Source organism: Rhinoderma darwinii, chromosome 2, assembly GCF_050947455.1.
Source record: "Rhinoderma darwinii isolate aRhiDar2 chromosome 2, aRhiDar2.hap1, whole genome shotgun sequence".
Taxonomy (NCBI): domain Eukaryota; kingdom Metazoa; phylum Chordata; class Amphibia; order Anura; family Rhinodermatidae; genus Rhinoderma; species Rhinoderma darwinii.
In genome coordinates, this window is record NC_134688.1 from 103542198 (window position 1) to 103559433 (window position 17236).

Genomic DNA, 17236 nt, shown 5'->3' on the forward strand with positions numbered 1-17236 from the left:
CACACACTGCCCCCTGTACGTGGTGCCACGCAGCCCCCCCTGTACGTGGTGCCACGCAGCCCCCCCTGTACGTGGTGCCACGCAGCCCCCCCTGTACGTGGTGCCACGCAGCCCCCCCTGTACGTGGTGCCACGCAGCCCCCCCTGTACGTGGTGCCACGCAGCCCCCCCCTGTACGTGGTGCCACGCAGCCCCCCCTGTACGTGGTGCCACGCAGCCCCCCTGTACGTGGTGCCACGCAGCCCCCCTGTACGTGGTGCCACGCAGCCCCCCTGTACGTGGTGCCACGCAGCCCCCCCTGTACGTGGTGCCACGCAGCCCCCCCTGTACGTGGTGCCACGCAGCCCCCCCTGTACGTGGTGCCACGCAGCCCCCCCTGTACGTGGTGCCACGCAGCCCCCCCTGTACGTGGTGCCACGCAGCCCCCCCTGTACGTGGTGCCACGCAGACCCCCCTGTATGTGGTGCCACGCAGACCCCCTGTACGTGGTGCCACGCAGACCCCCCTGTACGTGGTGCCACGTAGACCCCCCCCCCTGTAGGTGTTGCCACCCAGACGCCCCCACTTAGGTGGTTCCACGCAGGCCCCCCTTCCTGCGTAGGTAGTAATGTCCATATATGCAGATGGTGAAGTCAGGGACTTCTCCTGGAGCGGAATCCCTGGCCACATCGCCGGGGATTCCGCTTCAGAAGTCCCTGACTTCGCTGTGTCCATATATGGACACCGTGAAGTCAGGGACTTCTGCTGGAGCGGAATCCCCAATCCCTGGCAACAGCGTTGCCGAAGCTCCTACAGGGAGCAAAAGACATACCCTCCTCCTCCTCACATGCACTTCAAACTGTGAGGAGGAGAAGGCGAGAGAGCGAGCGACGGAACACTGCCGTCACTTGGAGCACATTCAAGTGATGACCGTGTATTACCCGGCCCCATGGACTTCTATGGGGGCCGGTAGAACGGCCGAAAATAGGGCATGTCCCATTTTTTGACGGCTGGGTTTCCTTGGCCGTCAAAAAATCAGTGGTGCGAATAGCTCCATTAGGGGTCCATTCCTACTGCAGCCGTGTGACGGACGTTTTTTGAACGGCCGGGAAACCCTGTCCTGTGAATAAGGGTTAAGCCTTTATGCACAACACAATATTATGAATCCGTGTTGCTCAGATCTATAATACAGCTCCCATAGCCTGCTGTGTCCTACTATTATTCACAGAGCTCCATTGTGTATGAGAATATGGGAGAATACAGTGCCTCACAAACACCATGCAGTAGCAAACAGCGTTGCTATGAGTCCAAAATATGGATCTATATGGACTCCGTGTGCCGCTGTACGGACCCTGTGTCCACTGCTTGGTCGAGTGCATAAGCCTTTACAGGTTTGCTTGTTTATAAAGGAGTCTAAAGTCTATAGCTCTACTTGATGGCTTTTCAACCAGTCACATTCATTGTTTTTCAATATGGTATATGAGGGCACGTGAGGCCAGTCAGCTATTGGCATGTAGGGGAGCTGCTAAATCGATACTAAAATCGCTAGAGAAGGTGAAACCCTTGACGAACATTCATGAGTAGCCATTCTTTATTAAAATACACAGGAGGCTCAGTGTAAGTTGTATGAGAAGAAATACTTTAATGTAATGCAGTATGTTTTATTATATCCATCCATTGATCAGTCCAAACGCATGGACTTCTGCTCTTTAACACCTTACCGGCATTTTATGTAAATGTGTGTCAGTCGGTGTCATTCCGCAGATGTCCGCTGTGTTATAACTGATACCTTGATAAAAGTCCAGGACCAGAGTTCTCTGATCTTGGCCTCTAATGCGACTTACATGCCCTGGTGAATAGCCCCCCCCCCCGTCACTTTATTCTGAGTGACACCATCACGGGGCTCCCAACTGTTGTCAAAGCAGCCTGGGGGCCTAACGAAGGCCCCAGGTCTGACCGATTTGTCCTCCTATTAAACCCTGTCAGAGGGGCAAAATACACTGACCTACATTAGTATTGTATTGTACCAATGATCTAATAATCGCTTGTTCAAGTTCCCAAGTGGAACTCAAAAATAGTAAATAAAATAGTTACATTTTTATTTTTCGAGATTTTACTAAATACTTTAGGAAAAAAGAAAATACGTTTTTTGTGTTTTTTTTTTTTTTTTTTTTTTTTTTTTTTTTACTTAACTGGTTGCTGACACAGGACTCGAATACTTATCCTGAGTGGTGGGTACTTGGCGCATCAGGAAGAGTATTCTTGTCCTGTGACAGCCAGTGTCTGCGCGCCATGATGAGCGGGACAACGGCAGTAACTTCTGTAATACACAGCCGCCTTCTCTCCGCCGTTAACTGCCTGTGTACAATCAGTACACAGGCTAATATACTGGCATATAGATATATTCCAGTACATTAATGTTCAAAAATGTAAATCAAAATGAAAAATCCCTCTCTGGAATTTTAAAAAAATAAAAAAAAAATTTTATACATTTTTTTTTTTTTTTTTTTTTTGTTAAATAAAAAAAATACACAAATACGTTTTGTTTTTTTACTATAAATAAACTTTTCAAAATATGAGTAACAAAACATGAAATAATATACTCCTATTTGGTTTTGCTACATCCATAGCAACCTGTACAATAAATGTATAACGTTATTTATGATCGGTGTATGGTGTCAAAAAAAATTTAAGAACTGCAGCAGATCTGCTTTTTTTTTTTTTTTCTACATTTTTGACAAGATAATTTATAGAAATTCAATGATGTAAATGTGCATACATAAAGTACAACTCGTCTTGCAAAAAACAAAGTCTCCTACAGCTACGTCGGACATAAAATGAAAGTTTTGAGAGCCGGGATGCAAAGAGGGAAATGTAAAAAAAATAGTTTGGTCCTCCAAGCCAAAATTGGCCGTGTACTTAAGAGATTAAAGTAATGTAGAAAATAATAAAATAAACCGAATTAGTAATTCGTAAAAGATTGAACTATTACACTATAGCATTAGTGAATATGCGGCATGAACTCCGTTAAGAATTTTTTTAAAAATAAAAATGGCCAGAATTGCATTCTATTGGGTCACCTGACCTCTCAAAAAAATGTAATAAAACATGATCAAAAAGTTGTATATACGCCAGTAAAAACTACAGCTCAAAACCCATGCAAAAAAAACCAAGCCCTTACACAGCTCTATCAAAGAAAATATACAGTTGCCAAATTTATTTTTTGTTTACTTTGATAAAATACCAGCAAGCTGGACAGGTCCTTTTTTATAATGGGACACGCTGCAGATGCCCTAATGATACTGAATGAAGTAGAACTGTGCCCGCTAGATGTCTTCCAGGAGCACATATTTTGAGCCCGGAGCTTCATTTTCCAGATTTCCCCCTCAGTGTGCCCTCTGTCATTCAGCAGAGCATCCCCACAGTCTTGACTATAGGAACAGAAGAGATCTGTTGCATAGGAGTCCAGAGGACTGTGGTCACTACTTTGGAGGGCCACATAGCTGATGCAGTTGCTCTCAATACCTTAGACATTTGTACCAAATTACAGGGGACTCTGATATTGGGGACTGGTACCGGTGGTTCCTGGAACTTGCATACTGTCAGTATGGTATATTGCCAGTTTACCTCAGAGTATTGCCCACCATAAATCTCTTATGGGTGAAGAATAATAAAGGCTTGTACAATGCCAGGTTGACCTATGTGTGTGCTTTGTCTCGTTGGCGCTGTGGTCATTTCAGGGTTTATAGCCCACAATGTTCTTGTTCTTCTGTTTTTCCTCTATTCTGCAAGGTACGCTTGGTCTTTAAGCAGCTGCGGAGGTTGTTCCATTAAAGAGTGTTTTGAATGGAAGCAAGAGGGAGTGCGAGCGAGTGTGTGTGGGTGGCTGTGTGCGCGACTATTGGCAGAACTCTCTGTGTGACAGCGGATGGGAACAGCTGGGCTCTGCCCTGCTTCAGAGCAGCTTGTCAGAGCAATTATCTTGGCAAAGGAAAGGCAGCCAGAGTCCATAGCACTCCATTCACAAGGAGAGCAAAAAGGAGGAGGAGGGGGTGATATGTGAGCCATTTTTGGGAGAAAATAATCCAGCTTCCGAATCATTGCTGAAATCAATCTGCTGCTGCGCCTCACAAAGATGATCTCCTTCATAGGGTGGAATAGCTGATTTTCGTCAGACTGAGTCCCTTTCCCCCCCCCACCCTACGGTGAGTGTAACTGATTTGTATGCAGCGGTCGTCTGTCCGTGCCTTCCTGTTTAGTGATTGTTTTATCCCATTCATAAACTCTGTCCGCAATGAAGAGGCCATCTGATGCTTTCCACCCTGCTGACGATAAATACATTGAAGTGTATATCCGCATCGGGGGGAGTCATTCTGTGGATCCCTCCATGCTGTGTTGCGTTTGCTTGTATACTTTTATGCTCATAATTTTTGGCCTGTGCTTTTGTTTTAATTTTGCACGTAGAGTTGAAGGTCTTAGAAATGTGTGATGTATGTGTAGCTTGCAGTGAGTCTTGTATATCTTAATGGTGGGGAGCGTATTCTGCAATAGGTGATCATGTCACATATTGAGGGAACCGTGCTTAGCGCAGAAGGAGCTCGATGCAGGTTAATGAAATCGACTGCTAATTATTTTTCATTCATTCACCCCTCCCTCCCTCCATTCATTTAGTCGATGGCGTCACTGATGTGCCTTTGGCATACAGGGGATTCCCACCGTCAGATGTTTGCATGGTCTACTGCCAAACTGAAGGAATCCATCCCTTCAACCCTGTGTTTCTCATGTACATGCAGCATTTTAGGTTCTCCTTCCCTGACCAGCGCGCTTGTTTAGCCGCTCCAGGAAATGCTGCCTGTTGTGTGCACATGTATGTTCCTGCTCGCTGAGGAAGATATGCTATTCAGGCTCCCAAGCCCTGCAGTATAATATAATCATGCACATGGTAAGATATACCATTCTGCGTTATTTTACTGTATATTGCGTACATTTCCCAACAGACAATTATTTTCTATTTGACAGATTGCGTACGGTGATTTTCATTTTTCCCACCTTGTTGCTGCTTTTACCTGCTCGCATATGTGTCTTTAAACTCCTGCCATGTGCGGAGTCCTTGTCTAGCTTCTGTTTTATTTTTAATTAGGCAAAAAAAAAAAGACACACCAACAACTGTTAGCAGCTCCGCAAACCCCCCCCTTCTCCTGCTCAACACCCCCCACAGCCACCTGCTTATCAAAAGCTCGTTCCCACCAGCCCTCACTCCGAGGGAATATTTACCTTGGATTTCTGTGAGGAACTGAAAATGGAGACATCTGACTGGAGAAGTAGCACGGGCCACACGTAAGGTGCTATGGAAATGAGGCCACCAGTGTCCTTGATCTTCCCAGTAGGGATCATGTAGAGTCCATACACTTTCTCCAAACTGGACCGGTTTTGTTTTCATTCTGCTTATGGTCTAGATGTATTCGAAGTGAATGAATGTTACCCGTGGATTTAGTCTGTTGAGGCCTCTTGAGTGATCGTGGAGCATCCAATACATTTTGTAGCTTCAGGCGTTTTCTAAACCTTGTGAGGGGCCAGGTTCTCGCGACACTTTTTTTTTTTTTTTACGGTTTATGTGCTATATTTTCAGTGGGGGAAAATACTGCAGAATGGTATATGTGGTATATATGTAAAAGCCATGATGCAGGTCTGCAGTTGTAGTTTCCTATAGATTTTTTTTAAAAGAATGTAGAGCAATTAAAAACCATAAGTAGACTGCGCTATTGATTTCGTCATTAAAACAGAAACCTGCCGGAATGGTGACAAACGGAAACCATTAGCAATGTTTCTGTCACCATTGATATCAATGGTGACTGAAACGGAAGATGTGGTTTCAGTTTGACTTTCCGTTGCTCACCCGACGGAAACCTCTGACGGAACCGCGGAACAGAGAGCCAACGCTGATGTGAACAGGCCCTAAAGCTGGCCATACACTTTTTTTTTTTTAGATAGCGCTAAGCCGAATGATCGTTCGGCCAACCGCTATTCCTGTGACTCGCCCGAACACATGCACGCTCAGATTGGCTCAGCTTCTGTGTTTTCAACATGGTGAAGTGAGAAAAGCCTGATTCTTCTCTCTTCTGACATCTGTTGAGAGTGGGGATTCGGGACACCGCCACACATAAGATGGTCAACCAGTACCTCCAAAATCTGTGTGTTCGGCCGGCGTACATATATTGATAGGTTTAGATAGTGTAAATTTAGACCACACAGTTTCAAGATGCTACAGATTTATCACGTGGTGATGTGCTAGACACTTCTCCTCCATATACCAACTCTTTGCTGGCTTGGTTTTCATTTGGTGCATTTTGGTGATTTTAATAGCCACACCCCTTCCTACTAAGCGGCACATCCTTTTTAAAGGTCTTTTTTGAGGCGCAAACATCTGTTCTTAAATTAGTCGAAAAGGAAATGCACCAAAAATGTTAGCAATTTTTAGAGACATTCTAGACGTAGACGCAGTAGTAAATCTGCCCCAGTGTTTTTACATCTATAGTCTGAGAATATCCTCACCTAGTCCTACTTTATGAATTTGCTACAGTGTATCTGTGTGGGTAAGCGATGTCACCCTGTAGATATGAGACCTTATATTTGCTGCAGTGTTTTGGTCACAGAAGATTGCCTACACTGACTCATTGCATCAAACCATTCCGCCTCTGTATCTCAATCCACCGACAACAATCAGCGATCTTGAAAACAATCAGGAAACCTGTAAGACAAACCCTTCTAATTTTGACTTTCAAGCTGCAAACCAACTTTGTGTTCCAGCCATATTCACCGGTGGCCACCTGCTTTCCTGTCTTTGTTTTCTTCTCGGTTTGGCATATGGCATGCCTCTCCTCTGACATGGTGATGTGCCTGCTTCCCTAGAATGTAAAACAATGCAATATTGGATGTGGGTGAAAATGCAACGCTTCTAGGGGAGAGTACCTCCGTACCTATGGCATCCAATGAAGCATTGCATTCATTTATTCTTCTTTCGGATCAGGGTTTAATCTCCTAGAAAAAGGTTGCCTATGGCTGTACATGGGTGGCCTATTCCGTAGAAAACGCAGCCGCAATACGGACATGTACGTAAGGTCTTATTCAGGGTTTCCAGAGTGTCTCTACCGTCTACTGCATTTCATGTTATATCAGTTATGGGCTGTTTTCAGACTTTTTGGCATGTATATTGTTATTTTTAAGCTATGCTTTTTTGTTTAGTGTGATCTTAAATTGCCACAAAGCGTCTTAATTGTCCGCAATTATTAGTTTTCATTAGAAGTCTTAGATTACGAGACCACGCATCCTTTACCTTGCCTCAGATAAGACGTTCATTGTGTATTAATGTATATCTGCCATCTAGTCTCGTTCTCTTTGTAGTTGCATTATTGGCTGACTATTGACGAGCAAGAATAAGGTTATTTCTAGGAAGGAGATTTTGTCATTTTTGTCGTTTTTTTTTTTTTTAGTTATGTGAAAAGTGCTGATTTCTTGTTTCTGCTGCTGCTTTGATTTTGCCCTCTTAGAATCTGCATTCTCCTCCTCCTCCTCCTCCTCCCCGAACAAGCTGCAGAGCATCTGTCCTGATGCATCTACGTCAGCTGGGATTTCCGTCTGTATGACGCAGGTTGGCATTGTGAAGCAGAAGATGGAGAGGGGTGGGACTGGGACGGGAAAGCCAGTATTGGCTTGTAGGGAGATTCTAAGAAAACCGGGGGGACAAAGAACCCTGCATTGACCTTGATCAGCTCAGTGCCATGCTCTATAACTGGATCTCGATGTGATTGAAAGGACACAGAATTATTTCCATGTAAGCCATTCAGGGAACCCCCGTGGAGGATATCCCGATGTCTTTGTTGCCAAGTGATAGTCTTGTGACGTCAATAGCAGTTCCCAGGCTGAAATTAGAAAAAAAAAAATAGAAAGCTTTAACTCTTTAATTGCCAGTAAGTCTGCATTGCAGTCTCTTGTGATTTACCATGATCATTCCTTAGGCTTTAAGTAACGTAATGTAGGTGGAAGAAGATAGAAGAATGGATAAATCCGCGCTGTCAGTATGATCCGTTGTGAGCGAAATGTGCTAGGGAATTTCTTCCTGAAGTGGTCTCGCACAAAGTATCGGCATACTAATCGATTTTTATTAGGATATTCATGTTAAGTCTAGACATTCCCTTTTGTCAAATAAAAAAGCCCCTATTGCAACAAGGTGTTTTATATTAGGAAATGCATTGACAGTTGAACATGTTGCTGGAAGCTGTTTAGATGTGAGGGTTTGCCATGTAGAAGTCATGGCATTTTTCTAAGCCATAACCAGGAGTTTGGTCAATAACACGGAAGAGGTAAAAATCTATTTAAATCGATTCTCCACACACAAGTTCTGCACATGAATGTTTCTGTTGCTTTACAATATACAATATTTGCACGTTAGAACACCAGTTTTGTTCTCCAGATTTTATTACCCCACTGTCACGGAGTTGAAAGCTTGGGTATTAAGTCAGCCATTGTTGATGCTATGGAGAGCTGGCTTTAGTCACCCAGTCACAGGCAGTATACTAGTATACTGTTACCTACTCTTACCACACTTCCCTGTTAATGTTGTTAATGTTACGGCTACCAACTGCACTTCTGTGGGCTTAGATAAATCTTAGTCAGGTCTAGAAACCAAAAAGTTAGGAGCCGGTTAGGAATCCTTCAATTGGGTTGAGCAATCCTGGAATTACATGTAGTTACAGCAGTGCCCGCTTCCCTCTACTGACTTTTTTTTTTTCCCCCCTGACTTCCCTAGTTGTCAGTGGGCACTTCCACTTTAGTCACAGCATGGTCAGTAATCCGAGCAGGCCCTCTTACTACCCCGGTAGTCACAGCAGGGACACCGCTCCCCTTATTTACTTCACCTCTGGCTGCTGGAACCTACATACAAGCAGCCTATTACCAGCCATGTAGCTTCTTCCTTGGTTCTCTGCTTACAGAGACCAATGCAGAAGTAGCATTCAGTTGCTAAGTGCTTTACTTTTTAGAAAGAGTAGTGAGTGGGGGGAATTTATTAAACGATTCACACCAGATTTCTTCCGTTAAAGTCACAATTTTTGACACCGCATATTTGCATTAAATTTGCTGCTTTTCACTCAATTTTGAAGAAAAGTCGGTGGTGTTAAAGAGGCTGTGTCACCAGATTCTCAAATCCCTATCTCCTATTGCATGTGATCGGCGCTGCAATGTAGATAACGGTAACGTTTTGTTTTTTTTTTAAAACGCTGGCCAAGTTGTGAGCTATTTTATTTATATATATATATATATATATGCAAATGAGCTTTGAAATGAACAACTGGGCGTGTTTTTTTTTTTCGTATGTCCAACTGGGCGTGTATTGTGTTTTTTACTGGGTGTGTTTACTTGTTTTACTAACTGGGCGTTGTGAATAGAAGTGTATGATGCTGACGAATCAGTGACCAATCAGCATCATGCACTCCTCTCCATTCATTTACACAGCACATAGTGTTCTTACTAGAACGATGTGCAGCCACATACACAAGTGTCCTGATAATAAATACACATGATCTCCAGTCTGGACGTCATGTGTACTCAGAATCCTGACACTTCTGAATCTTTTCTGTGAGATTCCAGCAAGCCACGCGTAATCTCGCGAGATTACGAGGTAAACGAGATTTCGTTTCCCTTGCTGGAAATCTCACAGAAAAGATTCAGAAGTGTCAGGATTCTGAGTACACATGACGTCCAGACTGGAGATCATGTGTGTCAAATTTTTCCTTCCCTTTTCCCTTCCCTTGGTTGAACTTGATGGACATGTGTCTTTTTTCAGCCGTATTAACTATGTAACTATGTATGTAACATGCAATAGAAGATAGGGATTTGAGAATCTGGTGACAGAGCCTCTTTAAGCAACAGGGCGTGGTCAACATCAGCCTGACCAATTGTTTCCGTGAAAACGGAAACCTAGCGGATTGGATGCAAACTGAAACCAAAAAAACCTCAAATCAATGGTATTGCAAACAGAAAGAATACTTTCAGTTTGACGTTCCATTTATCTGTTTCTCTGACAGGACAGATGAACAGAAAGTCCAAACAGAAGGCAAGCGCTGATGTGAACAGGCCCTAAGGCTAGTTTCACATCATGTTTTAGCATCCTGTTAAAATGTGTTTTTTTTTCTTTTTTTTTTTTTTTTACCCTTGGGGTGATTAAAAAAAATAATAAAAACGGATTTCAAATCGTATGGTGTAACATGATGCTCACCTGTAGCATCCTGTTGCCATAGACTTACATTGCACAGAAAACCTGACCGGTCAGGATCCGGTTGGTCAACCGGACAGAAAACCAGACTGGCGTATAAAACGTATGATTTTTATTTATTTTTTATTTCAATTTTAATTTAGGTTTTGTTAGTGCATGTCAAAAGTGTGAACATTGTCTGGGCTACTAGAGGTGCAAAATGTCTGAAAATGCTGAAAGGGGTTAAGAATTACATGCAAAATTGTGAACGACCCGGGTGGCATGGCTAAAGATGGCACATTGAATCATACAGTAAGAGTAAGGCTAAATTCACACGAGCGTGACCGATTTACCCACACGTAAAAAAAACGTGCATTAAATCTGTCCGTGTGCGTTATGCATCAGTGTGCTTTGCATGTGGCATGTGTTTTTCACGCACTCGCAAGCACTTTTTTTTTCATGTAATTGATGCGTGATTCACGGTCAGCACATGGATGTGCATCCGTGTGCTGTCTGTGGTTTTCACGCACCCATTGACTTCAATCGTCGGCTATGTGTGTGAAAATGCACCAATATAGGACATACATTGAGTTTCACGCAACGGACACTCGATGGGTGAAAACTCACGCATGTGTGAATAGCCCCATTGAAATCAATAGCGCCGCGTGCTGTGCGTTATTTCAACACACACCACACAGTGAGGAGATTCACGCTCGTGTGAATGAGCACTAAAAAAAACGATCAAATGTATAGAGCTGGAAAGATATCGGCTATTTCACATGTGATACGCTTCTATCATTATGACTGTATAGGTTATATTGTGGACACATTACCGTAGACACAAGGAACCAGCCAACAGGAACTCCAAAAGAATTCCCCCAAAATTTCTAGTTACATTGACTGCCCATCTTCTGAAATTTGTCCAAACATATAGTGAAATAAAATGGCTTCAGTGCTGTGGATTGTAGAGCGGGTGAGATCAGTGATTGTTTGCACTTCATAGCTGTGATTGCACTTTTCTTTTTTTAGTCTATTTTCATGACCTGATTTTTGGTGTGATTTCCTAACATTTCTCAATTGAATTTTTTTTCGTGTTTTTATTTTCGTCATTGTAATTACAAATTTATGAGAATTTTATATTGAACTTATAAATAATTAATGTTCACATAGTTACTCTCCAAATCGGCCATTTTCACAGTTGGTCTGTGAAGGTTGTTGTTGTGACTGACCATGCCATAGATTAAAAACGACAAATCGACGATTCATCTCTACTTGCAACTGTGATGATCTGGACTTCTGCTTCGAATTGTAACATGGGTTGGGCTTTTATTGATGGGGTACACAACGACTGCATCTAACAATGATCGAAAAAAAATCCAACAGGCCAGGTTGAATTTATCTGTGTGAACTCAACCTGGCCTGTTGGAATTTTTTGAACTGTATTATGCTGTGGATTTTCCACAACTAATTCCATTGCAGAAAATCTGCAGTATTTACGCTAAGGCCTTGTTCATGCAACACAATTTTCACGCTGATTCTGACTCGTTTTCTGTGTTGAAATCTGCCTAAATTCCATCGGTGACCAGGTTTACATTGATGTCGATGGGAATCCACCCAGTTGTTCGGACGGGACGGAATTTTTAGTGAGCAGAATAGCAAACAGTGTTGCTAAAAAAAACAAAAAACAAAACCGAGGTCCATCCTTGACGAGGTTTCGAGGGTGTTGTATCGCTGCAAAAACATGGTGATCATCTGCATGCGGACAACGCGGCAGACATCTGAAGATCAGGAGCGGAATATCGGCAGAAAATGCTTTGGGTTTTTCCACTGGAAAAATCTGTTGCATGAACATACCATTGGAGACAGATGAAATGAAGCCGGCTGCTACAGACAATGCCCGCATACCTCATACAGTTTTTTATATTTGCATTTTGCTGTAACCCTGTAAAGAAGTTATAGGATTAAAGACCTGGGGAGCATCATGATGTAGCTGTGTTAGGTGTGTGTTGCTGCTGTGCAGTTCATGTGCCACAACATCTGTTCTGAACTGTCTACTTGGACTGGAATAAAAGTTTTCGCTGACCTTCTTTTTTTTTTTTTTGTCTTTGTGTGTATATATATGTATATATATGTGTGTATGTATATATATATATATAAAAAAGTAAAGTATAATATCTATTAGTCTCTATATTTTTAAAGGCGTTAACTGTGTAATAATTGCATGTCCCCCTGTATACACTGCACTAAAAAAAACTACCCTTGTACAGCTATCTTCCCACCATAAATTCTGGTTCTGCATCGTCCACTCATGCCACCAATATTTCTCCAGATCACCAGGTAGCTATTCTGCTCTCCTAAGGAGCGTGGTGATCGGCTGTAGTTACTTAGACTCCTGACGTCACCTCTCATGAGTTATAGGCCAAAAATATTCAGGACTGCATAATGAATTACAATGGGGAACTATGTGGCGAGCTGAAATGGGATCGGAGATGCTGTTCTAATGTATATCTTGGATTGATAAGCCCATGCCCTGTACAATTCCAGATCCATGCCTCCACCTGTATCTAAAACCCAGAGGACCTTGACATTCTAGATTGTGATATCCGCCAAATTGCTTTCCATTTGCTGTTTGTGTTGCCCATTGATTTTATGAAGTGATGAATGTGGCATCAAACAAGGCATATACAGTAAGCGCCTTGCAACAAACAGCCCACTAGTCTCAAATTATTAGTATTTTTTTAAAAGTGGATGGAGAATGACGTATTTACTATAATTTACGCTAGGAACTGGCCGCCGTAGATTGCATTCGGTGGCGCATGGACAGCCGACAATGCAACAATGTGGCGTGCACCTTTTAATAACTTTGTCGCATCTTACTCCTGCTTGTTTCCAATTCAGACTGGCATATGAAACTAGTCTTAATAAATCTCCCCTTTTTTGTCATTGTTCTTCCTATGTGACTTTCAACATGATGTTACTAGGAAAGTCACATCCAAAATTGCTGTGAACTCGAACATCGCACCCCATTCCTCGTGTCCCACTTCACAGGTATCCAGAGAGCTGAAACATAGGGAGCAGTTTGGTGGGATCTTCACACTTTAGAGCTGCTTTAGCTAGCGGCTGGCCTGTGACATTGAGGGTCACTGGTTTTCATCCGTGGCCTAACAGAACAGCTGCTTTGCAGTGTAAACATTAGATAAGATTATAAAAAATAATTTTCCTTATCTTGATTAGGTATTGTCATTCACCTAGCTATGCTGATGACCACCGTGTGGCCTATGACGCTGCATGCAGCACTTTTGAGCCTCCAATGCAGATGTGAATAGAGCCTAATAATGTCACACCGGCGTATAGGTCACTTGCACCGTAAGACCTCATTCACACTTTCATTTTTTGGGTCATTATTTTGCTTCATTATTTGTAAGCCAAAACCAGGAGTAGAAGTTACAGAGAGAAAACGTACACTGTGTCTCAAAGTTAAAAAAAATACCACCCAAATAGAATCAAAACAGGTTGGCAGACAGTGATGACTTAGATTTAGACATAAACTGTGGAAGGGGGAAACGTGTTCGGCCATTTCACCAACATGGCAGCCAACTTCAATGCTGTTATCTTGGACTCCACTTTAGTTGATCAAATGAGAAGGTAGATGTGAGACACATCAAACTGGTAGAGAATTTCACCATAAAAATAATGGCTTCATGTAAACATTATTCGTTGTTATGCTTTTAACTGTAATTTTATGTGAAAGCAGAAAATTTCCCATAAGGTGTACAGAATGTTTTCGATATGTGCTCCACCATTATGGTGTGTTTAAAGTTATCCTCTTCTTCCATTCCTGATTAAGGGTAAGTTCACACAGAGTTTTTTGACGCTGAGGCGGTTTTTTCCCGTGAGCTGAAAAACCGGTTCGCGGGAAAATGAAGCGACATGCCCTATCTTCGGGCATTTACGTCTCTGACCTCCCAATGACATCAATGGGAGGCAGAGAAGGCGTATTTCGCAGCGTTTTTTGCCCGCAGCGCTCAATGTGGAGGCAGAACAAAATCTGCCTCGAAATTCCAAACTGAATTTTAAGGCAGATTTTCTGCCTGCAAAAATCTGTGTGAACCCAGCCTAACTTTCACCAAAACATCTGGCTAAATGCTATCACAAGCATCAACAATTCTGTCTTTAGCCCCTTCCCTCTTTGGCCACTTTTGACCTTCCTGACTGAGCCTCATTTTTCAAATCTGACATGTTTCACTTTGTGGTAATAACTTCGGAATGCTCTTACCTATCCAAGAGATTCTGAGATTGTGTTCTTGTGACACATTGGACTTTTGTTACTTGCTAAATTTTCTCGATACATTCAATATTTTTATTGTGGAAAAACACCAAAATTTATGCGAAAAATTGCAAAACTTTTTTGTAAATGTATCTGCTTGTAAGACACGCAGTTATACCGCAGAAAATTGTTGATAATTAACATACCCATGTGTCTACTTTAGATTGGCATCGTATTTTGAACATCCTGTTAATTTTCTAGGACATTACAAGGTTAAGGCCTTATTCACACGGCAGGGTTTCCCGGCCGGGTGCCGGCCGTTCATAAATCGGCCGGCACCCGGATGCATTAGGAATAATAGGCCCCTAATGGGGCTACTCACACGACCGATAGGACATGCTCTATCTTCGCCCGGGTACCCGGCCGCCCGGCTCCCATAGAAGTCTATGGGGCCGGGTATTACACGGCCATCACCGGAATGTGTTCCGAGTGATGGCCGGGTTTCCCGGCGCTTGCGCTCTATCACCTCCTCCTCACAGCGCAGAGTGCATGTGAGGAGGAGGAGTTGATGCCATTCTGACGAATGGCATCGCTGTACATGGTGTGGCAGGGCCGGGGTGTACAGCAGGTGGAAGGGAGCGCTGCGCTGGCTCCCTTCCCCTGCTTGAAAAGCACCCTGGCCTGGCGACACCTTCGATGGCGCCGCTAGCAGCTGCTGCGGCTGCTACTACTGCAGCGACGCCACTATAGCAGAGCAGGGAGGTATCTCCCCGCTCTGCTATGTGCTAGCCGCACTTTAGCTCCTTGAAGGAGCGGTATCCCCGTGTTTTCGGGGATTCCGCTCCTGGACAGAGCGCTTGATGTCTCTGTCCATATTTGGGCAGTGACATCAGGGGAAACTCCTGAAGCGGAATCCCCGAACACATGGCGATTCCCCTTCAGGAGTTGCCGCTGATGTCACTGTCCGGATCTGCCCGGCCCGGCACGGATGCAAAACTGAATGCAAACCGGCCGGGCAAAATGGCCGATTTTACCGGCCGACACTCGGGCTCGGGAACGACCCGGGCGTGTGAATCCCGCCTTAGAACTTTAGCAGCAATTTCTCAAGTTTTCAAGAAAATGTCAAGACACTTTTTACAGGGGCCAATTCAGTTGTGAAGTGGCTTTTAGGGCCTTATATATTAGAAACCCCAATAAGTCACCCCATTTTAAAAACGTCACCCCTCAAAGTATTCAAAACAGCATTTAGAACGTTTCGTAACCCTTTAGACATTTCACAGGAATTAAAGCAATGTAGAGGTGAAATTTACAAATTTAATTTTTTGCAGAAATTAATTTTTAATTAAAAAAAAAAATTGTAACACAGAAGGTTTTACCCGAGAAATGCAACTCAATATTTATTGCCCAGGTTCTGTCGTTTTTAGAAATATCCCACATGTGGTCCTAGTGTGCTTATGGACTGAAGCACAGGCCTCAGAAGCAAAAGAGCACCTAGTGGATTTTGGGCCTCCTTTTTGTTAGAAAATATTTTAGGCACCATGTCCAGTTGAAGGGCTTTTGCGGTGCCAGAACAGTGGAAATCCCCCAAAAGTGACCCCATTTGGTAAACTAGACCCCTCAAGGAGATTATCTAGGGGTATAGTGAGTATTTTGACCCCACAGGTTTATTTCAGAAATTATTGAAATAGGCTGTGAAAATTAAAATCTACATTCTTTCAAAGAAAATGTAGGTTTAGCTAATTTTTTTTCTCATTTCCACAAGGACTAAAGGAGGAAAAGCACCGCCACATTTGTAAAACAATTTCCCCCGAATAAAACAATACCCCACATGTGGTCCTAAATGGCTGTTTGGACACACGACGGCTCAAATTTAGCAGGAATGGTTTGCGGAGGCCATGTCGCATATTCAAAGCCCCCGAAGTAACAAAACAGTTGAAAACCCCCCACAAATGACCCCATTTTGGAAACTACACCCCTTGAAGAATTCATCTATGGGTGAAGCAGGGAGCATTTTGACCCCCACAGGTGTTTCATAGATTTTATTATAATTTGGCAGTGAAAATAAAAAAATACTTTTTCTTCAATAAGGCTCAATTTTTCATTTGCTCAAGAGATAAAGGAAAAAAAGAACCACAACGTTTGTTAAGCAATTTCTCCCGAGTACGGCAATACCCCATATGTGGTCATAAACTGCTGTTTGGGCACAGAGTAGGGCTCAGAAGGGAAGGAGCGGCATTTGGCTTTTGGATTACAGATTTTGCTGGATTGGATTCTGGTCGCATTTGCAATGCCCCTGTGGGACCAAAACAGAAACCCCCCAGAATTGACCCCATTTTGGAAACTACGCCCCTCAAGGTATTCACCTAGGGGTGTAGTGAGCATGTTTACCCCGCAAGTGTTTGCAGAAATTAGTGTGCACTCGATGTTGCAGTGTGAAAATGGGATTATTTTTTTTGTCCAATATGTGGTGCCCAGCTTGTGCCACCATAACAAGACAGCTCTCGAATTATTCTGTTTTTCCCGGTTTTAGAAACGCCCTACATGTGGCCCTAATCTTTTGCCTGGGCATTTGACCAGGCTTAGGAGTGAAAGAGTACCATGCAAAGTTGAGGTCTAATTTGGCGATTTACAAAGTGTTGATTCACAAGTGCAGAGGCTCTGATGTGAAATAATAAAAAAAACTCCTGAGAAGTGACCCCATTTTGGAAAATACACCCCTATTAAGAGGTGTAGTGAGCATTT

The 17236-nt window shown here is 43.2% G+C and overlaps 1 protein-coding gene across 8 annotated transcripts in view; it reads left to right on the forward strand.

Moving 5' to 3' along the window:
- Positions 1–17236, forward strand: part of R3HDM2 (R3H domain containing 2) — a 152525-nt gene that overhangs the window by 55347 nt on the left and 79942 nt on the right. The window contains exon 1 of one of the 8 annotated variants that reach the window (XM_075851998.1): positions 3976–4183. The exons of the other annotated variants lie outside the window; for them this stretch is intronic. The gene's annotated coding sequence lies outside the window, so the exon portion shown is untranslated. Of the gene's footprint in view, positions 1–3975; positions 4184–17236 lie in introns of those variants that run through there. 8 annotated transcript variants of the gene reach the window in all.